Below are 12689 nucleotides of genomic sequence, written 5' to 3'. Positions count from 1 at the left end.
TCTTTTGTTATGTTAATGAATAGCTTTTGCACCTAAGAAGGGATGGGCTGGTTGCCAGGGGAACCAACATTGTGATTCAAGGGTTGGAACGTTCAGTCCCACCCTCTAATCTCAGGAGAGGGGAAAGAGAGTGGAAGTTGAATCAATCACCATTGGCCAAAGAGTTAACTAATCAGGCCTACGTAATGAAGCCTCCATAAAAACCCAAAGGACTGGCTTGGAGTTCTTTTGGTTGGTGAACATGTGGAGCTAGGGAGAGTGGTGTGCTCACTGACAGCATGGAAGCTCCACGTCCCTTCCCATATACCTCACCCTATGCAGCTCATCAATCTGGCTGTTCATTCATATCCTCTAATATCTTTGGCAATAAACCAGTAATTTAGTAAGTAAAATGTTTCTGAGCTTTGTGAGCTGCTATAGCAAATCATTTGAGCACAAGGAGGGTGTTGTTGGAACCTCCAGTTTGTAGTCCATCCAGGTTGGTCAAGTTTAACAACCTGGGCTTGTTACTGGCATCTGAAGTGGAGGAGGGGAGGGTGTTAAACAGGACTGAGCCCTTCACATGGGGAATATGATGCTGTCTCCCAGTAGACACTGCCAGAATTGAGTTGAATGATAGGACACCATCCAACTGGTGTCCTGAAGAATTGCTTAGGGATGTTTTGGGGGGAAACCCAAAACACCAAGACACTGGGAATTGGTCTCAGAATTGGAGTACAAACATATGGCTCCTGGTGTTAATAGATTTGACCTGCTTATAACAGGTGACTCATCAGAATAAATCAAAGGGGAACTTTATATGTTTAAACAGTTTTATTCCTAGATCTACTGATAGAGTGAATAGTATAAAAATATTTGATTTTAAGACTTTTGTCCCAAAGCACCTTAGTTCTAGAAAGCACAGGTATAAATCTCTGAAATGGGTAGTTTATTTCGTCTGACATTATGTAGCATCAGGATAGTCTTTAACCGATGGCTGTTTCGTTTCTTTTTTTTTTTTTTAAGATTTTATTTATTTGACAAAGAGAGACACAGCGAGAAAGGGAACACAAGCAGGGGGAGTGGGAGAGGGAGAATCAGGCTTCCCGCGGAGCAGGGAGCCCGATGCGGGGCTCGATCCCAGGACCCCGGGATCATGACCTGAGCCGAAGGCAGACGCAACGACTGAGCCACCCAGGCGCCCCCTTGATGGCTGTTTCTTTCTGTTTGACTAGAGACTGAGGTTTGCTGATGCTTCTGCATATCTAAAATGATTTCCATTTGGTATTTGGCTTGCTTATGTACAGAAATACATATTCAATTGGGTTGAGAAAGACCAGACCATGGTTGTTCAAAACCCTGGGGATGTGGCTTATGCTTGTTAGCACTTAGCTGTCTCGGGTTCTTATACACCAAGCTTACTGTCAACCTTTGACATAGAAGTCAGCATGAAAATATTTACATGAGTGTAAAAACCATTGTCTTAACATCTATGGCTGGTGCAGGGAATTCACGCATGTAAAGGATCAGAAGACCTGTGCCAATTTAAAATTCTTTAGAAATGCCATTCTAATGAGCATTCCAACCACTGTGGATGATAACAAATTAATGTAAACATGGTCTTCCTTCTTTTTATTTACTTCCTTAAATCTCAGTGGGAGATTTTAGAATTTGTCCCTGTTGCTATCACATCAGGTACACAGATTTCTTTATGTGTGGGGTGGAGGTGGGGATCTGATGCAGGGCCATTTAAGCCCTGTTCGACTAATGCAGATTTCCCAATTTGTGTTTACCAAAACTAAAACAAACTGCACTCCAGGAAGAGAGTTTTCAAGCAAATGGTTTCAGGACTAATCATTGGTTGCATCAGTACCACAGGACAACTCTGTGATCAAGGAAGTCTGGAGTCTTATCCAGTTCTCGAGGCTCCCAAAATATTGAAAAATAAAGGAACCTTGATTCAGTATTATAAAAATTGGAATATATTTTAAATATTTGCATTGAACAATGCTTTTTTTTTCAAAGCAAAGTGCAGTGACTATACATGACCTTCCTTGATGCATCTAGCAATTACTGGCTGGACATTTGCGAATGTGAGGCTGATACCATGAGAAGCAGAAGCACAGAGAGAGAGCTGGGTGCTTCAGTCCCTAACTGAATCACCAAGTCACACCTCCCCAGAAATCTGGTAGATGCCATGCTGCCGACTCTATATAGTTGAGCCAATTCCTTTATTTCTAAGGATTCCTTTATTTTCTAAGTCAGGGCAAGCTGGGTGTTGGCTTACAGCTGAAATTCTCCTCACTGATACAGACCTGGGGCCGCCTACTGCCCCTACCCTTTACCACTCAGCTCACACACAATGCTAAGACTATCTTTATTTAATTGAGAAATTAATTATAGGTGGAGGTCTGTTGTATAGTATGTGGTTATTTTGTTCTCTGTAACTGTAAACACATTTGACAAGTCCTCTTACTGACTTGACTAAAGGGATGGATTGCTGATATGACATAATTCTAGCTATTACCTGTCAATCCTTTCATCCTTAAAGAGACTGTTTTCTCTCTTCTTTACATTGATTTGACAATTTATACAGCTTGAAATGTTTCCACATGCATTATTTCATCTGATCATAAAGCCATGTTTAGGGCGTAGAGAAGAGGCATTTCCCGCTTTTTCAGAGAAGGAAGCTGAGACAAGAACCTGCCCTAGGCCAGTGTGAGAATAAGGTCCCAGGCTTCCCAGGAAGCCTGTATGGATTGGTCAACCCTTGAGGAACCATAGAGGGCAATCAGTATCCATGCATAAGTAACAACACAGTCACTCAGGCCAATCTAAAGAAGGACATTTATGAGGCTGTGCAACAGAAATCCAGAGGCAAAATGGGATCTGGGCATGGACATCAGGAGCCTTTATCTGCATTTCTCTGGGCTCCCTTCCTTTCTGGGTATAGGCTTCATCCTCAACTGGACAGTGGCGTGGCTATAGCTACTTAGGCATCACACACAGACACAACGATGTCTGAAAAAAGAGGGACCTTCTCTTCCCCCTTTTCTTGGGAGCTTGGGGATTATTTTATATATACTATTTTATATTATTTATTATTTATATTATTGTATTGTATTATTGTACTGTATTTATTGTATTTCCTACAAATACCCCCAACAAACATTCCCATTTTGTCCAGCACTGGGTCCATGCCCACCCCTCAACCAGCCATTGGAGCAGAAGGGGTGTCCATAATCTGCTTAGATCAGCAGACCACAACTGAATGTTAGATAGCAAGTCTCAGTACTACCACTGCATTGATTTAAAATAAAACGATTTAGGAGCCCCTGGGTGTCTCAGTCGGTCAAGTGGCCAGCTCTTGATTTCCACTCAGGTCATGATCTCAGGGTGGTGAGATGGAGCCCCAAGTCGGGCTCCGCACTCAGTGCAGAGTCTGCTTGAGATTCTCTCCCTCTGCCCTCCCCCACTCTGCACACGCTCTCTCTCTCTCAAATAAATGAATAAATAAAATCTTAAAAAAAAAAACAGTAAAATGATTTAAATATATAGTAGTTCAAGAGAATTGGCCTGGGGCCTGGGGGGCTGTTGCTATCATGGTTCCCCATTTGCTCATGCCTCCCTGTATCCATGCATGTGGGTAGCACCGTCCCACACTGACTCAGAGCTTGGCTACAGGACTCGTTTTGATCAATGAGAAAACCGTGAATGCTACCTAAGGAGCTTGGCTTCTGGTTGCTCCTGGGACCTGTGACAGACTAAACTTTGTCTTCCCCCAATTCATAGGCTGAAGCCCTAATCCCCAGTGTGACTATATTGGGGGATGGGGCCTTTAAGAAGGTACTTAAGGTTAAATGAGGTCATAAGGGTGGGGTCCTGATCCAATAGGGCTGGTGTGTTTAGAAGAAGAGGAGATGCCAGAGAGAGTACATTCTCTGTGTGCAGGAGGACACAGTAAGAAGGCAGCTTGTCTGCAAGCCAGGACTTGGGGTCTCACCAGAAAGTAACCTTGCCAGAACCTTGATCTTGGACTTCTAGCCTTCAGAACATGAGACAATGTTTCTATTGTTGAAGTCACACAGTTTGTGGTATTTTGTTATAGCAAATGGAGGGGACTAATACAGGAACCTCCTAACAGTCACGACAGGAACAAGCCAGGGCTAGTCTTCTGGACAAAGAAAGACACAAAAGCTAGTGACTTTCATTGCCTAAACCTGTAGCCAGCAAATCTGCAGGCATGTGAGTTAGGCCACTGACCACCAATTGACCACAGATGCATGAATGAGTCCAGCAGGTGTGACAATATAAGAGCTATGTAGCTGAGTCCAACCCAAATTGCTGACCCAAAGAATCAAGAGCCAAACAGATGGATGTTTTAAGCTACTGAGTTTTGGGAAGGTTTTGTTACACAGCAACAGATAAGTGGTCCATGTGGGAAATACGGAGTTTTCAGTCACAAGCTTTTTTGCTCCATGGGAGGACTTGATTACACATGCTCCTGCTAGTCTGATTTGGAATACAATTTATTTATCCACCTTACAGGTCAGAGCCTATTTGCAGGGATCAGGCAAAGCAAATGAGCAAGGCAGACTGGATACAAAAATAATCACAAAGCTTGAGTTTTTTTTTCATCTTTGGATAAAGACACAGATACAGAAATACTCTCATACCATAAGAAAACAGTGTAGGTGGGATGCTTAATGACAAGTGCATGCACAGCCTCAGTGACAGGAACACTCTAGGGAATGGTGGGGACTGGGGAATTGGAGTAGGCATACCCTACTAAAAGGGATGGTTACTATTCAGCTCTGGCCTTGTTGCCATGTGGGCATGTGGGCTCAGTGTTTTGTTACTAGAACTTCCAAGTTTTCAGAAGAAACCAGAAATCCGGATTTTTATATAAAATCTCCTAATTTTAAAACATTGAGAATTAAAAGTAAAACACTGTACAAGCGAAATAAAGCTCATGTTAGCCTGGACTGCCTCTTCAGACTGGTCTACACACACTAGCTAACACAAAAGTTAGAAATCAGTAAAACACACCAATGTCATGAAACTGGTTTGACAAAACTTTTACTTTCCCATTGACTGGGATTTGCATGTGTGCAGCAGACACATGCAAATGGCACAGTCAGCAGGAAAGGTGGTCCTGAATCCAAAATATAATAGAAGATGAAACAATGAAAAAGTTACAGTCTGTGAGTGCAGGTCTTTCTGCCTCCAAGCTCAGAGAAAACGAACAAAACCCAAAAACCTAACACGGGCAAACCCAGTAGAGAAAGTATTTCAAATTCAGAAGACAAATAAATGAGGGTTTGAGTTCCTGCATTTCAAAATAATTCTCAACCAGATGGTGAATTTTTTGACATAAGGGGCCTGACTTTATCTTTGTTATCCTTGGAAGCTGGAAGCACCTAATCCAGGTTAGGTTAACAAACGACTATTCCTAATGGGTTTATAGGTGATTAACATAAGCTCTTGTATGTATATGTATAAGCTCTTGTATACATAAGAGTATCGGGAAGTGGGCTAGTGTGGCTCATGAGCATGTAGTCAGTAGACCTGGCTTTTTTCCTACCTGCTCTTCTGTTTTGAAAAGGTAGTTACCTAACTTCTGTTTCTTCGTTCCTCATGCGTAAAATGAGGATAATAAAAAATACCTACCTGATGGTGTTATGAAGATAAAATGAACAGCTGCTTGTAAACTGCACAGCACAGCCTGAAATACAACATGGGTTCCCTGGATGTTGTTACCGAGCCTGATGGCCTAGTTAGTTTTAAATAGTGGATTACCAGGTGAGTTGATAGGAAGAAATGTGGCATATTTAACTCCTCAGGGACACAACTTTTGAATAAAGCACTATGAATTTGGACTAGATTAAGTAAAAACGTTCTTTATATGGATTCTGAGAGAATCAGCTCAGGTCACATCTTGGGCAGAGGCCTGAAGAATCTGGAAGGAAACCCAATGCTGTTTCCAAAGCATTTTCTACAGCACAGAGGCCCAGATGCTTCCCTGGGGAATGATTCTTTGCTATAGAATTGGCCATTTTCAGCATCACACACTGATGTTGTAATGAGGGGGATAAAGCATGAGAGTCCACAGTGGCTGTTTATGGAGTACTCGGTATATTCTAGTTCTTGAACGAGCAAAGAGAAATTGCACTCCCTACGCCGGTAGAAGCTTGTGGCTTTTCATTTTCTGCCTCTTTTTGGGTATTGTTGCTTTCCTTTTCACTTTGCCCTAATAAGGAATGTTCTCTCTAGAGCAAAACAGACGCCAATCTTAAGCATTTCTGAAGGAAGAGCTATTGTAGTTGGAAATTACTAAATAATTTTCAGAGTATTATTTTGCCATTATTACTAGGCTTTTACTATTATGTTCCTGATGTTGGCTGGGACCTCCTGGTCCTGAGGTGTGGGCAAGGTCAGTGCTGGCCCCCATGGCATACTCTGCAAGAGGAAAAAAACCCTCCTGTTCCCCAGCAGCTGGAGAGAGTGGTGAGTGGGTGGGTCCGTGGTGGGGGCTGGGGGGTGCTTATCCGGTGCCTTTGCCTCCCGGCTAGCAGTTTTAGTGAAGGTGGGCTGTTCTGCTCCATGTTGATCCAGACGGAAAAAACAAACTTCTTTACCAGTTCCATAAACTGATCCTATTCACATACACCATGTATGAATACAGCAAACTACTTTTGTTTTAATTTTTTTTTTTTTTAAACTAGAGAGTGGGGAGAATGGGGAAGACCTCTGCATCACAGAGTCATTAAAGATAACTTCCAGGGGACTAGACAGGCGGTACCCCCGACCGCTCCACTGGTCACTGGGGGGTTCCCCAGACACTCTCAGTATTTCTTGCCGCATCCTCAGATTTGTCCTGGAACTCCCCAGCCCTGGAACACCTGCCTTCTCTGCAAAGCCGCCCCACCCCCGGGACCCCGCCGCTGACCCATCCAGAGCCAGCCGGCAAACAGGCACCCCTTTTTCCTTTGTCCCTGTCACGCACCCCTCAAACGGCAGCTGAGAGTCCGAGAGCAGCCCTTTCCTTGGGTTACAGTTTCCCGCAGGGCGGCGGACCTTCGGCTGACACGTGTTGCTCAGGGTAGCCCGGGAGCCCCCCGCGCTGTCCAGGCTGCCCCGGCCGGACAGACGCATCAGCCGCCACCCCGTGTCCTCGCGGTCCACCGAGAGCGGGGCCCGCGCAGCCCACGTGTGTCTAGCAGCCCCGTCGAAACGTGAAAGCGAAAAGGCGAACGTAAGTACCGACAAGATGTTTTAACCCCTACGTCCAAAATACTACCACTTGGACGCGTCAGCAGTATAAACAGAATTTAAGGACACAGCTCACCGTTGACCGGTCTTGAGAATCCGGAGAGGGTCTGCGCCCGCAGCACGCCTGCTCTGGGTCCGCGGGTCTCAGGACTGCACCGGGAGGCCGCGGCGGTGGGAGTGGGGGCCAGGCCTGAGGCACCCCGCGGGTCCACAGCCAGCCCGGGGTTTCCAAGGCCTTCTGCTCTCGCCTTAGGGAGGCCGAAGGCTACTGCGCCTCACGGCCTGACCGCCGGCCCGCCGGTCCAGACAGCAGCGCCACGCGCAGGCGCAGAGCCACTTGGGCCCAGCTGGGTCACGTGTCCAGAAATGGGCTGAGCTCATTGGCTCATCCGCGCTCCATCCCGGGGTGTGGGGCGGAGCTTGTGGGCACGTGACGTCAGGAGTTGCCGCGGAAAATTGCAGACAGGTGCACGTGGAGGACTGGGAGACCCCGATACGGAGGCCAGTAGCATGGGTAGGTGGCAGGGTAAATAAGCAAGGGGACTTCCTTGTGAGGCCCGGTGTGGGCAGCCGGGAGATGAGGAGGTACTGACCCTGCCTGTGGAACCTCGAGTTTACAGAGAGGCTTCAACTGAGCTCGGTCACTACTGGGCCCATATGGTCTCTGTCAAGTCTGAGTCCTTGGAAAGGCTCCCAGGGTGGGAAGGGTGGGTAGAGCCGCTTCCCACGGACAGGGGAGGGGGGGAGCCTCGGAATTCCTGGGTGAGCACGGGGTCAGCCCGTGGGCGACGCCTCTCAGTGACCTCCTCCAGGACTGCGGGTGGGGGGCTAGGCCACAGACGAACCTTGGAGTCCCCCAGAGGAAGGAGTGGTGGATGTGGGAGGCCAGCCTCACAAGCCAGCCGCAGCGGCTCCAGCGAGCATTTGTACCTTATCGTCAGATTTACTTTTGAGCTTTGTTTTGGTTACCCATCCTCCTCTTTCAGACATTTGAGTGTTTTAATTGCCCATTATTAAAGTTGCTATGACCAATCTGCCAAAAACATTTCTTAATTCAAATAATTTTTCTTTTAAAGTGTCTGCGTTGTCATTGTTCTTGTACATATTCTTTTCAGTTCTCGACTCCATCGTGTCTTTCGTATGTGAATGCTTCCAGATGAGATTCTGTGTTTTCCAAAATCACGGTTGTCTTCTTTATAAAATCCTGCATCATTTGCAAGATTTTCACGTTTCCTTCAAAACCAATTTGTCTTATCCTTTTAGATGCTGCCAACATCTGCCTCTCAAGGAAGGAAGTGGCTGAGAAAGACTTGGTGCAGTGGGCAAGGGCAGGCGCTGAAAGTAAGTGGGCTGGGTTGCTTGAAAGGGGCTAATATTCTCCCAGTTGCTTGTAGGCGAATGTCTTTATGTTATGCTAACTCTCCCCTACACAACCTTGTAACTGGGGATTGGGTTAATGTATACTCAGCTAACAAGATCCTCTTGTATTCAGTTTGAAGTCTATTGCTGTAGAGAATCCCTGAATTTGCCACCGGAGGATCATCTTCCTACCGTTTAGCCCCATGCTGTGTCTTTGATTAGTGGTGTACATATGTGTGAAGGGGACAGTTGTCACTGAAATTACAGACAGCTGAATGGCGATTTGAATTGCATGAGCATTAAGGTCTTCCTTGAGAGCGATATGCAAAACCCGTGGTTAGAATGATTTTATTCAAGCATCAGGAAGTATAGATAAATCCCCTTGACATCAACACAGCAGGGGACACTCTGAGAACCTAATTCTAATGAATATACATTTTGGCTTTTCGACTACAAGGGAAGTAGGGCAGAGGATTTATTTAGATCTTCTTAATTAATAGCCTAGTATATTAGTCAGGGCCATTACAGGGCTATTCTGTTTCTCCAAAGAAAAAGAACCGATAGGAGATACAGATGTGTATATCCGTGTGCACATATATGTACTTACATATACCTTTATACGTGTGTCTGTGTCTACCTTTGTGCATAGATATATGCATACACACACACACACACACACACACACACGCATGCACGTACAGAGATTCACTGTAGGGATTCACTCATGTGATTAAAAAGTCCCACCGTCTGCCATCAGCAAGGTGGAGAACCAGGGAAGTGCTGCAGTTCCGTCCAAGTCTGAAGACCTGAGAACCAGGAGCACCAATGTCCAAAGGCAGGAGAAGATGGATGTCTCCCTTCAAGTAGACAGAATGAATTTACCTTTCTTCTGCCTTTTTGTTCTATTCTGCCCCTCAGTAGAGTGGATGATGCCCGCCTGCACTGACGAAGGCATCTTCTTTACTTAGCCTACTGATTCCCATGCTAATCTCTTCATGCATACACAGACAGGCACACACAATTTTATGATCATGAAGAGGGAGGTAGAAATGGTTGCATTTTCTACTTCATGATAAAAACACCTTCTCATGGAAAGCCAGGCATAAAAGCACATCATGGCAGGGGCACTGGGATTGTCCGTGTTCTGGGTGGAGTCGCACCTAGAGGCTTTTCAGATGCGATCAGAGCCTTGTCTGTAATGAAATGGGACATTTCTCTCTACTTAGTTCATTATCTTTGGGCAGCCTTTGACTATTTGGAAGGTCACTCCACTGATGTGTTGAGATATGCCTGTAGGGAGTACAGGGAGGAGACTGGGCCCGTCTCAATCCCAATGGCCCTGGAGAGGGGTTTGTGCAGGTAGTTGAGGTGTTTTCAACAGGAAGTCTCCAAAGGATTGACGTGGCAAAAGTGGTTGGCTAAGGAGATCCCGCTGAGCTCTCTGCTGACCAATAAGAGAATGTGCTTAGTGATATCAAACAGAACCCTCTGAAGCCACCATTTGTAGGTGGGTTTGTAGGTCAGAAACAGGGTTGGACCAGCACTTTCATCAGATTAAACTAATACTCCGTGGGAATGTGATGTGCCCACGTTTGTTCCCAGTGTCCCTCGCCGTGTCTCCTGTGTGTCAGCTGGCGGGGTGATGGCACCCCTCTGTGTGTCCGCGTTTACTGTTGCTGGTGTTGTCCCACTGTGGTATGGACAGGACTTGTGTACACAAACGCAGGCCCATGAGAAATGCCATCTTTTAAAATTTTCTTTAAACAGAATTAAATGAGCCTGAGGCAATGTTCTGGTGGGCTCGAGGGAAATCTGATCACAGACAGTTTGGGACCCTTTTACTCCCCTTTTGGGGCACAAAACTTGTGGAGGTTTAAGTGAAATCAGAGGCAACCCTTTCTCTTTGGTCCGTGGGCTCATTTGCTGATATTCTTGTTCATGACCACTTGTTATCTTTAGAAAACAAAACCAGAAACGCACAGGTTTCCAACAGCTGCTGTTGTGTCCTCTTTCACAAACTGTAACCATCAAGGAGTGTGCTTTCACAAGTGATTTTGTGTGAACATTTCCCACTGTGTCCCCGCAGGCCTCTCTGGTGACCAGTGAATGCTAGTTTCCAGGCTGTGATTCCTGTCTGGGTTGTAAGCTCCTCAAGAGCAGGAGCCAGGCCTGTCTTACTCACTGCCTCATCCCCAGAGCCCAGAACAGTGCCTCGTGCATAGCAGGTGTTTAGTGAATATCTGCTGGATGAATGAGTCCATGGGAAAAGCCCCAGGGCTGACTCCATCAGAAAGTCTGGGGTTTTAGGAATAACCTGGATACAGGTCCTTCTGGACTGGCTGGTAGCCAACTTCAATGGAGAAAACATGTCTGAGACCCAATTACCCTTTTCAGTGGAAAGTGGCCAGAGGGCTAACAAAATACCAGAAACAAATCCTATAAAGAATTATCAGTAAACTTGCTGCATGTAGTACATTTGTATAAGTTATTACCGAAAGTAGAAGAATAAGATCTCTTTTTAAAAATAAATTTTAGGGGCACCTGGGTGGCTCAGTCCATTAAGTGTCTGTCTGCCTTTGGCTCAGGTCATGATTCCAGGGTCCTGAGATTGAGCCCCACGTTGGACTCTCTGCTCAGCGGGAAGCCTGTTTCTCCCTCTCCCTCTCCCTCTGCTGCTCCCCCTGCTTGTGCTTGCTCTCTCTCTGTCAAATAAATAAAATAGTTAAAAAAAAAAAAAAGACAGTTACTTTAAAAAAAATAAAAATGCATTTTATTACAATATAACATACATAGATATCTGTGAATGATACTTGTAGAGTTTCGTGAACCTTCCCAAAGCACTTGGAAACACCTCTCCCATGCCCGCCTCCCCCCATTACTACCTCAAATGGCAACCACTCTCAGAAGTTCTATCATTAGGGTTCTTTCGGATTGTTTTGAGCTTTATGTAAATGTAATCAAGGAGGATGCTTTCTTTTGTGCCCGACTCCTTTCACTCCTCATCGTGTTTGGGGGAGGCGTTCATGTTGTGTGTGGTTGTCGTGGGTGTTGCGCTGTGAGAAGAAACCGTGATGTACCCATTGTGCTGTTGATGGGCAGCCGGGATGCCTGTTCTGAGGAGCGCTGCCCTGAGCATGCCGTGTGTCTGTGGTGCACCTGTGACTCATTTCTGTCGAGTGGATTCCACTGAGGAGTGCACTTGCTGATTGTTTTAGGTCACAGTGCCCAGAAACAGAGCCTGAGAGGGGGTTGCTGTGCAGGTGACTTACGGAAAGACTGTTCTGGAGGAGCCTGTGAGGGAGTGAGGGAGGAGCAGGGCCCGGGGAAGAAGCCAAGCCAACCTGCAGATTTGGTTGAAGTCCACCTCAGCCTGACTCCATGGGGAGCTCTGGAGGGTGAATGGCGCTGCCAAGTCACTCCTGGAGGACTTTTATAACTTGTGATCAGCCAGGCATTGGTTGTGGACCTTCCCCAAGGGGTGGGCATCATGTTGTGGGCTTTTGCAGACGAGATGGCTCCCATCAACAAAGTCATTCTCTGGAAAAGGTGTGAGCCTTCATCAGTCAACAGACAGAGAAGCTGGGAGATGGGTATCCTGGCCTATAAAGTGATCTGCATGGGTCACCAGTTGCAGCCCCTATCCCAGATCGAGGGGCAGTGTATGATCAGCTTTGGTGGGCAGTGCCCGTATACACATCCATTAGCATCTTATGAGTGTTTCAGTCCCAAATCCTCACCAACCCTAGGCATCATCTGACTCTTCTGTCTTAGCCATTTGAATAGAACTACAGTAGTATCTCATTATAATTTTAATTTGCATTTCCCTAAGGACTAAGGAGGCTGAACCCTTCTCTTATGTTTAGTGCCATGTGGATATTCTCTTTCAAGAAGTGTCTCAAGTCTTTGGCCAATTTTTCTGTTGGGTTGTCTGCGTTTTCTTACCGTATGAATTCTTTATTCTGGCTAGCAGTTCTCATCAGATATTTTTAGAACTATTTTCTCCAGCGCAGTGGTTTGGCTTTTTACTCCATAACGTGCCCTGTGCTAAACAGAAGTTCTTACTTTTAATAAAGCCCAGG

At 45.9% G+C, this 12689-nt stretch overlaps 1 long non-coding RNA gene across 1 annotated transcript in view; it reads left to right on the top strand.

The window, feature by feature from the left end:
• Nucleotides 1-7680: 7680 nt before the first annotated feature.
• LOC145723677 (uncharacterized) overlaps nucleotides 7681-12689 on the top strand; it is a 41781-nt gene continuing 36772 nt past the window's right edge. Inside the window, exons 1-2 of the long non-coding RNA XR_014148929.1 lie at nucleotides 7681-7765; nucleotides 8515-8592. This is a non-coding gene — a long non-coding RNA (uncharacterized LOC145723677). The remainder of the gene's footprint in view (nucleotides 7766-8514; nucleotides 8593-12689) is intronic.

This window comes from Leptonychotes weddellii, chromosome 10 (assembly GCF_054177405.1).
Source record: "Leptonychotes weddellii isolate Sample4059 chromosome 10, ASM5417740v2, whole genome shotgun sequence".
Lineage (NCBI taxonomy): Eukaryota > Metazoa > Chordata > Mammalia > Carnivora > Phocidae > Leptonychotes > Leptonychotes weddellii.
The sequence above is the reverse complement of the archived record's forward strand: the minus strand, read 5'-3'. Positions and strand labels throughout refer to the sequence as shown.